The following is an 11,364-nucleotide window of genomic DNA, read 5'->3' on the forward strand; positions in this document are numbered from 1 at the left end:
CTTTGAATTATCAACATACTTCTTGAATTGTGGACACCAGAACCGGACATAACATTCCAATATGGTGGCCCGAGGACCAAATACAGAGGTAAAATAAACTCTCTACACCTACTTGAGTTTCCCCTGCTCATGCATCCAAGGGTTGACTTAGCCCTTTCGGCTAGCGTCTCCTGAACAGATGAGTTTTACCCTTACTGTAGAGAGTTCCACTGTGCCAGAAGAGTGATATTGTCAACTACGGTCTTCCTCCTGGAGCAAGCTCTCTAGGGCAGAGACCATCTTTTTGTTCTGTGTTTATGCAGTGCCTAGCACAATGAGGCTAGATCCATAACGGATCCATAAGTGGGGCTCCTGGGCACTCTTGCAATCTGAATAAACGGAATATGCTGAGGCCAGGTGACTGAGTGCACTTCAAACAGTGGCATTGGAACATTTTTCATAGTGGGGGTGCAGAAAGCCAGCCAGCTCCCTTACCACCACCACCACCCCCCCTAGCTGAGGCCAGGAGCAAAGCCCTAGGCACATGGGGCCAGCAGCTGGGACCTCAGGGGTGCTGCAGTAGCATCACCCCCCAGCACCCCTAGTTCCCATGCCTATGACTTCAAGATGAGGCTTGAGACCCACCGGTAACTGGGCATGCAAGTCACACTGGTGGCAACAATTCTTGAGCTGACTCAGGGAAGGGTGAGGAATGGGCTCTGGGCTTGCAAAGAGTCAGATCCATCCCCAGCAACCATGTGTCCCAAAGGCTGGGTCACAGCACCCTCATGGTCTGGCCCATGCAACCTTCTCCCGTCCCAAAGGACTGGGCATATGCAGCACGCCCCACATCCTACTGGGTGGGCCATGCCATGCCCCAGTGCCCCTATGGGCTGGACCATTTAGTGCCCAGGGAACCCCCCTTTAGGTGTGCCTCGCTCTCAAGGGCCTGCCCTGGGTCACTGCTCTGCAGCAGGGGCTGGGGACGCAGCTCTCTCCCCCCCCCAACCCAGCCAGGCAAGGGAGCCAGGCCCCGCCCCTCTGCAGGGACTGCAGGGCTGGGCAGCCTGAGCAGCTGCTCAGGTTGCTGCAGCCGCTGCGCGCTCGGCCTTTCGGGGGGAGGATTCCTGCGCGCGCGCTCGGCTCAAGGGGGCGTGTCCCGAGCGAAGGAGGCGGGGCTTGGGCGCTCCCCCCCATCCTACCCACCTTGTGGCGCGCGCGCCTCCCTACGCGTTCCACCGCCCGGACACCTCCCTCCTGCTGCCCGACGCGCGCGCAGGCTGCAGCAGCTGGAGGCAGGGGCGGGGGGAGCCTAATCGGGCTGTCTGCTGCTGCAACAGGTCAGGGAGGAGAGGGGCGAAGCAGCATCTTCGTTCTCCCCTCCCCCTGCAAGGAAGGGAGCGCTCAGGAGAAGCCCCTGCCCCAGCCCTTCCCCTGAGGGAGCGTGCATCGATTTGGCAGAGGTGAGGATGGATGTAGGAGGGATGTTGGAGCGGGAGAGCCCCCCTAGAGCTCTCCTGCTCCCCCCGCCCTGAAGGGATAGAGGGGGCGTTTGCAGCAGTGCAGGGGGAGAGAAGGAAGCGGTCAGTTACCAGGGGAGGTTGTTGGGAAACTTTTCTCCCTTGTTTCCTGCGTTGGGTTTTCCAGCCTTCAGGGATCGGCGCTCACACTTTCCCATGGCGGGGGGGGGCTTTGCTTTGCTTTATAAACAAATGCAGCAAGAGCGTGAGTGTGAAAGCAAGCAGCTGCCAGTCGCTGTATTTAATGATCTTGTGACTTTAAAAAAAAATTGTCCGGAGTTTGGGGGAGGGACTGAACTCCTGATGGGGGTGTGAGAAGGGTCTGTTGACGTTAACTGCAAAACTTCATTGTCTTAATTAGCTTTGCACGGGATTTATCACTCCCGTTTGTGTAAAATGTTGTATTCGTTCTTAAAGACAGCTTAACAGCCACCAGTATTGGGTTTTGCAATTCAACTCTACAGGGTTATAAAAATCTGTATAATTTCAGCTCTTGGCTTCTGGGTGGTGAGTCATTTTCCAGCAATTGTCTCTTTTTTTTCTTTCTTTCTTCAAACTGTGATTTTTTTTCTCTTTTGTGTTTCCACATAAAATGCAGCACTGGGCTAAGTATCTAATTTATTCCCCTTATACTGGATGGAGTAGACTACTGTTTTGCTCAAAAGTCATCTGTATTTAGTATGGTTGGTAAGACTTACAAAGGGCTTGCTCATATGACAATCATATGCTATAAATATGCGCTCTGATAATTTTAATGATGAGATAATTACTGGTGTTTATTATTTTATTTGTTGAACTGATCGTTTATATTGTTGTTGGTTTATAATGGAAACATGGGGAAACATTAGAATGAAAACATTAACTATAGGTAAACAAAAAGTCAACAGTGAGCAATTCTGAAACCTGAGAATAAGTTGGTCCACCAGAGGTCACTCTTTCAACCCAAGGGGCAAGCTTCCAGCTCTACTCTGGCATGTCCTTTCCCCAGTCCTGCAAACTGCTCCACTCTGAGGTAAAAAGAAAAGGAGTACTTGTGGCACCTTAGAGACTAACCAATTTATTTGAGCATAAGTGAGCTGTAGCTCACGAAAGCTCATGCTCAAATAAATTGGTTAGTCTCTAAGGTGCCACAAGTACTCCTTTTCTTTTTGCGAATACAGACTAACACGGCTGTTCCTCTGAAACCTGTCACTCTGAGGTACTCGCCCATTGAAATGTCTTAAAGCCATGTCTACACTACCATTTATGTCGCTCGGGGTATGAAAAAAACACTCCCTGAGTGAGTGTTTGACCGGTGTAAGTGTTCGTGTGCACAGTGCCGTGTCGGCAGGAGAGCTTCTCCTGCTGACATAGCTATCACTGCTCATTGCGGTGACTTTATGAAGTCAGTATGGCACGGGTACACGAGTGATCTTACAGTGGCGCAGCTGCATTGGTACAGCTGTGTCGCGGTAAGCTCGCTCGTGTAGACATGGCCTCAGTAGGTAACCCCTAAAGCATCCATCTACCTTTAACATAATGCAATGGCTCACATTTAAAATTATATTTTTTATAATTTAAAAACAAACCAGAAAGAGGAATATGTATGTGAACTGCTCTAATCCTGTGGCTCTTCAAAGCAATGGAAGACCTCATTTTATTTAAATAGCATTACTAATAGAGGAACCAAATTCTGCTCTTGAATAACAATAGGTTAAGCTGAAGAAGAGCTCCAGTCTGAAATTTCAAAAAGTAATAGAAGCTTCTATAGCAAGCAAGCTCTATATATCCTTTAAGGCTAACCCAGGCTAAATGCTGGGGATCTTTTGCTTAAGCCTAGTAATCCTTGTTCCTTACAGTCAAAGCAGCATAAAGATACAGTTCCTCCTTGCTCTTCTCTCTCCCCCACCCTCTTCTGCTGTGAGCTAAAAACTCAGCTGATGGGAGGAATTCCCTTGCAAGACTCTTCTTCATGGGGGCAGGAAGAGTAAACAACAAAGTCTTTAGTCCTCTTTTTAGTATTCTACTCTCATCTGTCTGGTGTTGATGGGCCTTCCTTGTTGGCCAGGATGTGACACCTTTTGTTGGAGATCAGCACTTGACACTAGTTAATGTCTCTCTCCTGTCTGGTCACTTACAGTGCAAACACTCAAATTTTACCTTCTAATATGGGGTACAGATGTTATAAGTGAGATTAATGCATGCAGCAACCTACAGGCATTCCATAAAGTCAGTATATAATTTGAATGCTTATACTAATGTAACAATACTAACTCACAGGTGAGCCAGACTGATTTCAGCTATGCATTTGTCAGTGTTCAGTTGAGGGACCGAATGGGTAGGCAGCAGTTCTGCAGAAAAGGACCTAGGGGTTACAGTGGACGAGAAGCTGGATATGAGTCAACAGTGTGCTCTTGTTGCCGAGAAGGCTAATGGCATTTTGGGATGTATAAGTAGGAGCATTGCCAGCAGATCGAGGGACGTGATCGTTCCCCTCTTTTCGACATTGGTGAGGCCTCATCTGGAGTATTGCGTCCAGTTTTGGGCCCCACACTTCAAGAAGGATGTGGATAAATTGGAGAGAGTCCAGCGAAGGGCAACAAAAATGATTAGGGGACTGGAACACATGAGTTATGAGGAGAGGCTGAGGGAGCTGGGATTGTTTAGCCTGCAGAAGAGAAGAATGAGGGGGGATTTGATAGCTGCTTTCAACTACCTGAAAGGGGGTTCCAAAGAGGATGGCTCTAGACTGTTCTCAATGGTAGCAGATGACAGAACGAGGAGTAATGGTCTCAAGTTGCAGTGGGGGAGGTTTAGATTGGATATTAGGAAAAACTTTTTCACTAAGAGGGTGGTGAAACACTGGAATGCGTTACCTAGGGAGGTGGTAGAATCTCCTTCCTTAGAGGTTTTTAAGGTCAGGCTTGAGAAAGCCCTGGCTGGGATGATTTAACTGGGAATTGGTCCTGCTTTGAGCAGGGGGTTGGACTAGATGACTTTCTGGGGTCCCTTCCAACCCTGATATTCTATGATTCTATGATTCTATGAAGCATGGGGACCTTGGCCTGAGCTGGCACCTGGTATGCTGGCATCACCCCCAATGCAAAAATGGTGTCAGAAGATGCTCCTGAATATGCATCAGGGTCTCCCTGCTCCTGACAAGGCATCTGCTACTGCATTTATTTATTTTTTTTACCTTGATATGGACTGTTTCCATGTCCTATTCCTATAGAGCTAGGCTCTAGTGTAATAGTCTCGAATTGGTCCCTCTGGCTCCGCACAGCTATGTTAGTGGGGAGTGGTCCAATAGCACTTAAATGTTCTGTTATACAGATGAGACTTAAGTTGCGTGATAGCCCAAACAATGGCATAACATTCCTTCTCTGTGTCAGCATAGCTCTTTTCAGTAGAGGTCAGTTTTTTACTTAAGAAGGCAATGGAGTGCTGCTTGTCCCCCACCCCAGTCTGCGTTAGCAGTGAGCCTAACCCAGTATTAGAAGCATCAGAGCACAGCACAAAGGAGTTGCTGAAATCAGAGCTGACTAAAAACTGACTCTTTAGACAAAGCCTCTTTTATGTCCTTGAAGCCTTTCTCACAGGCCTCAGTCCATATTCACCTGGTGTGGCTTCCCCTTTTTCGCAAGGTCTGTTATGGGGGTCACAATGTCACTGAACTCCTTTACAATCTTCTGGTGTTAATTGGCCAGATGGATAAAGGATTGGACCTGCTCCTTGGTTTGTGGGACAGGCCAGTTCCAAATGGCTTCTACTTTTAAAGGGTCAGGACGAACAAACTTACTGCCCACCCTGTGTCCTAGATAAGGTACCTCTGTGGCCCCCATCTTGCATTTTGACACCTGGACAGTGAGGCTGGCTTCTCTAGGCCCCTGCAATACAATTCCCACAAGGTTCAGGTAATCTAGATTTCAAGGAGTCACTAAAAACAGCCAAGTTGTCTACATAGGCCTTGACAAAGGTCTGTAAACCCTGCAGCACCTCATTGACAATATGGGGCTACCTTTCAGAAGTTTAATTAATCCAAAAGACATAATCTTAAACTCAGGCCACATTCCATTATGAAAGCTGACTTTTCCTGGACATCAGCATCTAAGGGAATTTGCCAGTATCCATGAGTCAAATCCAGAGTATTATAAATTTTGCACTGCCCAGTAGATCCAGAAGGTCCTCTATCTGGGGTGTAGGGTAAGGATTAGGTTGGGTGATAGCATTTACCCTTCTAAAATCCACACACAATCTCAGGGTTTTATCCCTTTTAGGTACAATCACGGTAGGAGATGCCCAGGGGCTTTTTGATTTAGTGATTGCTCCCAGGTTTAGCATGCTCTCCACTTTCTCCTGAATTTGTCTTTTGTATTTCATCTTTAGCACAGTGTCCTCTGCTAGGAGCAGGGCAGGACCTTGTAGTTTCATGGAATGCATTATTTTGTTCGTTAAACCTGGCTGGTTGGAAAATACCTGCCTGTGTTATTTCAAGAGGGCCAACGTATCCTACTTTTGGGTTGGGTTCACCCTCCCGAATTTCAGTGCTCTCCAGTGGAGTCTCTTCCCCACTCTTCAGGACCAAATCAATTAAAGGGGCAGTAAATGTTGCCTCATCCGCACAATAAATCATATTCACCCCCGTCTCTCTTTTGTGGTAAGTTTTCAGTCTATTGACATGAACTGTTTGCCTCCTTCACTCTGTTGCCTCAAAAGGTCCCGCCCACAAATCTTGAACTTTTGTTTTTCCTAACTAGATTCAAACTTAATACCAAGTCACCTACATCAAAAGACCTTTCTCCAACATGCCTGTTGTACCAACCTTCCTGGGTTCTGATGCATTATGTCCATCATAGCCTTTAAATTCTCTTTAAAACAAGTGGCATGCTACCTTACAGGCTCTTCTGTACTACCCTTCCAAGGGCCTTGTATTAAATCTAGGGGTCCCTGCACCTCTTTCCCATAAAGGAGATCAAAGGAAGCAAGCCCTGTAGACTCTTAGTGAACAATCCTCTATGTGAACAACAAATCATTCTCTCATTGGGTAGCATATGTCCTCAGCATAGACTTCAATGTCCCATTGAAACGTTCTACCATTTCTTCCCCCCCCCCCCCCCCCCCCGGCTTTTCTGCTGGTAATAGCTTATCTTAAGTGATCACTCTCCTCACAGTGTGTATGATAACACCCATTGTTTTTATGTTCTGTGTGTATATAAATCTCGTCACTGTATTTTCCACTGTATGCGTCCGATGAAGTGAGCTATAGCTCACGAAAGCTCATGCTCAAATAAATTGGTTAGTCTCTAAGGTGCCAGTAGTACTCCTTTTCTTTTTGCGAATACAGATTAACACAGCTGTTACTCTGAATTCTACCAGATGGTTAGTTTCTGGATTATAGGGTGCAGCCTTTATCTGCCTCAAACCATACAACTCCCATAAGTTTTTGAAAACTCCAGTACAGAAATGAAATGTCTTTATAAAAAAAAAAAAGCGACACTAACATAACATTTACAAATCATAATTCTGCTTGGGTGCTCTACTTCTTTTCCCCAACCTGTAGCTCTCCTATGCCCTTTGGGGGCAGGGACTGTTTACTACCGTGTGTTTATATGGTGCCTCCCACAATGAGAGAGCCCCACCTTCCTCTTCCCCACCAATGAATTCTACACCAGTCTAACAGCAGCTGGGAACACAAAGTTACACTGAAGCCTCTGAATTGTGCATTGATTTGCTAAAAGTATTTTTAAGTGGAAGTGGACGAGAGATAGCGTAACATCTGTTTCAACAATGTCACATCAAAACTGCCCTAATGCAGCTGTTTCAGGTGCCTGGGTCATCTGTGTTTTTTAAACCGCTTAGATGCATCTTACACATTCAAAAAGTTGTGGTTTGTAGGAAAGCTCCCAATTGTGTTCGGGCTTCCTGTTGTCCTTAAATACTTTATATAGGACATATTATGATATCGGCCACAGGAGCCTGGTAAACTAGGGTTGAGGACTTCCCTGCCAGTGTGCCAGGATCCATGACCTAAACTTCCTTCCATAGAATCCTGCCGCTAGAGATTTATTTACAGCTTCTTTTTGAGATGGACAGTAGTTTCTCTATATACATCCACTTCTTTGTATGATGCTTTTAAAATGTTAAGTCACTTAAAAAATTAGGTTTGATGGGTTAATGATATCCTCTGAAAACTTGTTTAGGTATTTGTCTTCTACTACTGTAGTATCTGAGTGCCTGACAGCTCCAGGAAATAACCGAAGTGGTCATTCATAAGAGTTGTGTGTGTGCGCATACATACAACTGCTTAAAAAACTATGTTAAAAGTTTGCATTGCTGTTCAAAATAGTATGAAAAAGACATACTTCTTACAGTAAGATAAAGTTATACAAGACAGAAATGTTAAAAGGGTGTATCTATGTATATGGGAAATGAATTTCCCAATCTGCCTCATTGCAGGAGAAATTTTCAGTCCTGACTAAATTCCCCAGCAACTCTGCAGGGTTAAATGACATGATGGCTAAAATAGCAGCAGCTGCTTGGAGTGTTGTCTACATTTATACTCTCCAGGGGTGGAGTAGAACTGGTGGTATCAGTGATGGGAAATTTGTTGGCAAAAATGCTTAGTGTGTGCCACTTTGCAGTTGTGTTCAACACTACCTTCCTGTCTCCCAACATCAGAGTTTGAACTTAGCTCTTTCTAACTGTGTTAGAAACTTGTATTATAAAAGTTATAAACTGTTTTAACCACTTTCAAACTCTCTCTCTCCTTTCTAGGTGTTTGAAAGTTGTAGTCTGTAGGTGCTAAGTGTAGAGTTACAAAGCAAACAGTCAAAATTTAAGTCTCTTCCAAATAGCGGTTTATCATCTTTCCCCTCCCATTCCACAGTAAAAGTCTTCCTAACAATTAAAACATGTAACCCATGCTGTTTTGCCTTTCCATGGGATTTATAAAAGATCAGTGTTGGAGCTCTATGTCATGAGTGCTAGGTATTGTATGGCTATTAGTGACAGTATTATTGAGTAGCAACTTAGTGGCTTGTAAGAAGAAGAATAAACATACATAAATATTTATAATTTGGATGGTTCCCAATTATGTTTGTTTTTGTTCTTCAAAAAAAGTTTGAAGAGTTGAGGAACATTTATTCACAAACGATTGGATTTTATTTTGAAAATATGTTTAGAAAAAGCATTTCAGTAAGCCATCTGAAAGAGAGTTCACTTCCTGACTCTGGCTCTAGAGGAAACCTCTGGCGTCTTAGAGTTTCTGAAACGTAGTAGGAGGGGGAAGTCACAGACATCATTCAGAACTGGTGAAGGAGGAAACTGTTAAAGATCTGTAAGGGAAAAAATTACTTGTATGTTGTGTGCTCACTTTGAGAACAAAACCAGGAATTTTAGCTAGAATTCTTTAGTATATTAATTGACTTTGGAGGGGAAAGCTTCTATTTAGAAACAAATATCTTTCAAATGCAAACTGAGGCGAGAGAGGCAGAAACAGGTGACAATTGCAGCTAGTGGTGGCTTACTAAAATGTGATATATGTTAATAACTCTCTTAAATGATTGCAGTGCTGGATTAACACCCCTGGTTGTGTGATCAAGTCAGTGGCAAAACTCCCATTGGCTTCAATGGAATGAGAATTTTATCTCCGAGATTAATGTGCCCTATATCCATAGAGCAGATATAACCTAAGTAGTGGCAGTGCATTCTTCTCTCCCCATGCTTCCCAGTCAATCTGTGATGAATTGGTGTTCCTCTATAGTACTGTACCTGTTGAGGCCCAAGCCTCTCCTGAGGGGCAGACTCCTTTTTGATCATGTGCAGCCAATGTTAGGACCATTTGAGTAGTAGTTTACCCACTTAGTACCCTTCCTGGGTTGTTTACCTACATTAGTTTATTTTAAACCCAACTTGACTGTCTGTCAGGCTGAGCTGCCTTTTCTACAACTGTGTCATCTCGGTTTCTTTTCTTAAAACAAGATTACTGATCATAGAATGTCACAGGTATGTCTTAAACTCTGACTGGGAGCATGTACCACAAAGGGTTCCATCCATTCTTCATTATTACATGGTATTTGAGCACTATTAATTCCTCTGCTATAATCAAGTAAAATCTATTATATACTTTACCAGCTTCTATTATCCAAGTGTCATGGGCGATGTTAATATGTTCATATAGTAAAGATTTGATACTTGAATGTTCAGCAAAAGTAACAGATGTTGGGATCATAGTCCTGTTTCTGATGTGGGGAGCTTTGGATAACTGAGCTCTGGATAGCCAAGGATGCAAAGCCATGGTACAGTTGCTTTGCACCTTCTGAGTGGAGCTCTGTTCCTTCCATACCTAATGACTGCAACATGAGGTGATGGAGCTCAGCACTTTGTGGGAGGAGTTGAGCCCTTGGTAGGATGGGGTTCTGAGGCTACACAGGGACTAGAGGTGGGAAAGCCCAGAGAAGTGTGGGAAATGTTAGATCTCTTTAAATTCTCAAATATAAATGGAACAAAACCTTTAAGAGAGGCTGCTGCTCTCCTACATTGTTATGCTCAAAGTGGAATCCCTTGTTTGCATCCTACTGTCTATATGTAACAATGTTTTGATAAAAGAAAAGGAGTACTTGTAGCACCTTAGAGCCTAACCAATTTATTTGAGCATGAGCTTTCGTGAGCCACAGCTCACTTCATCAGATGTATACCGTGGAAACTGCAGCAGACTTTATATACACACAGAGAATATGAAACAATACCTCCTCCCACCCCACTGTCCTGCTGGTAATTACCAGCTGGTAATTACCAGCAGGACAGTGGGGTGGGAGGAGGTATTGTTTCATATTCTCTGTGTGTATATAAAGTCTGCTGCAGTTTCCACGGTATACATCTGATGAAGTGAGCTGTGGCTCACGAAAGCTCATGCTCAAATAAATTGGTTAGTCTCTAAGGTGCTACAAGTACTCCTTTTCTTTTTGCGAATACAGACTAACACAGGCTGTTCCTCTGAAACCTGTCGAAATGTTTTGATAGTGTCGTCTCCATGCATATCTAGTCCTGAGTCTTTTCAACTGAAAGTTTTGTTTTGGTGGCAGTGATCTGACAGATGCTGTCATAGGTTATTCTGAGCCCACCAAACTTGCTTGATATAGTGCACTGAAGACTGAAAAACTTTCTAATGGTAGTGGACTGGCCTGGAATGAAACTGATGACCTAGAGGTCAGCCTCTTTATCCAGTTACCAACTCATCCACTTCTTTTAATTTCAGTTGGCTGAGCTGAGCTCCCACTGTTTCGCATAATGCTCCTGCAGCCTGTCCTCGGGCCATAAATCTGTGTTATGCTCTCAGTAAGGTGGGATGCTGCAGATAAAGGGTCTGGTCTGAGTGTTAACCATTTCAGTGCTTGTTTTCCTGCCAGAATTTATTTCCAACGTGTGTTTTTCTCTCCCTTCTCCTGGTACCCCTGGGTTGTTGTGGGTTTTGTACTTACACTAATCCAGACCCTATTTTCTATCCTTAATTTCACTTTGGTCTTATTCAAAATCAGTTTGTTGTGGAGCACTTCTCAGCTCTTAATGAAAGCCATTTGTGAAAAAGCCACCTGAAACTTCTTCTAAACCAATTACTGTTGTTAAACGTTTGTGGAACCTATTCCACTGGGGCCAGGTCTATGCTACACACTTGCATCAGTATAACTAAGTTGCTTACGGGGTGTGAATGGCATAGTTATACCAACCTAAGCCCTGGTGTAGGCAGCATATGTTGGCGAGAGAGCTTCACCTGTCGACATAGCTACTGCTTCTTGCAGAGGTGGATTAACTACCCCGACGGGAGGTCTCCCATCGGCGCGGGAACATCTTCATTTAAGCACAACAGCGGCAGTGCAGCTGCCCTGGT

At 44.6% G+C, this 11,364-nt stretch overlaps 1 protein-coding gene across 5 annotated transcripts in view; it reads left to right on the forward strand.

Annotated features, from left to right (window-relative positions):
• Positions 1–1,219: 1,219 nt before the first annotated feature.
• The window catches only part of AFF1 (ALF transcription elongation factor 1), a 169,114-nt gene continuing 158,969 nt past the window's right edge, over positions 1,220–11,364 (forward strand). For 2 of the 5 annotated variants that reach the window (XM_048848174.2, XM_048848176.2), the window contains exon 1: positions 1,220–1,442. The gene's annotated coding sequence lies outside the window, so the exon portion shown is untranslated. Of the gene's footprint in view, positions 1,443–1,928; positions 2,007–11,364 lie in introns of those variants that run through there. The other 3 variants (XM_075127501.1, XM_048848175.2, XM_075127502.1) reach the window with 2 other exon arrangements.

The sequence above is a fragment of the Caretta caretta genome, chromosome 4, assembly GCF_965140235.1.
Source record: "Caretta caretta isolate rCarCar2 chromosome 4, rCarCar1.hap1, whole genome shotgun sequence".
NCBI classification, from domain to species: domain Eukaryota; kingdom Metazoa; phylum Chordata; order Testudines; family Cheloniidae; genus Caretta; species Caretta caretta.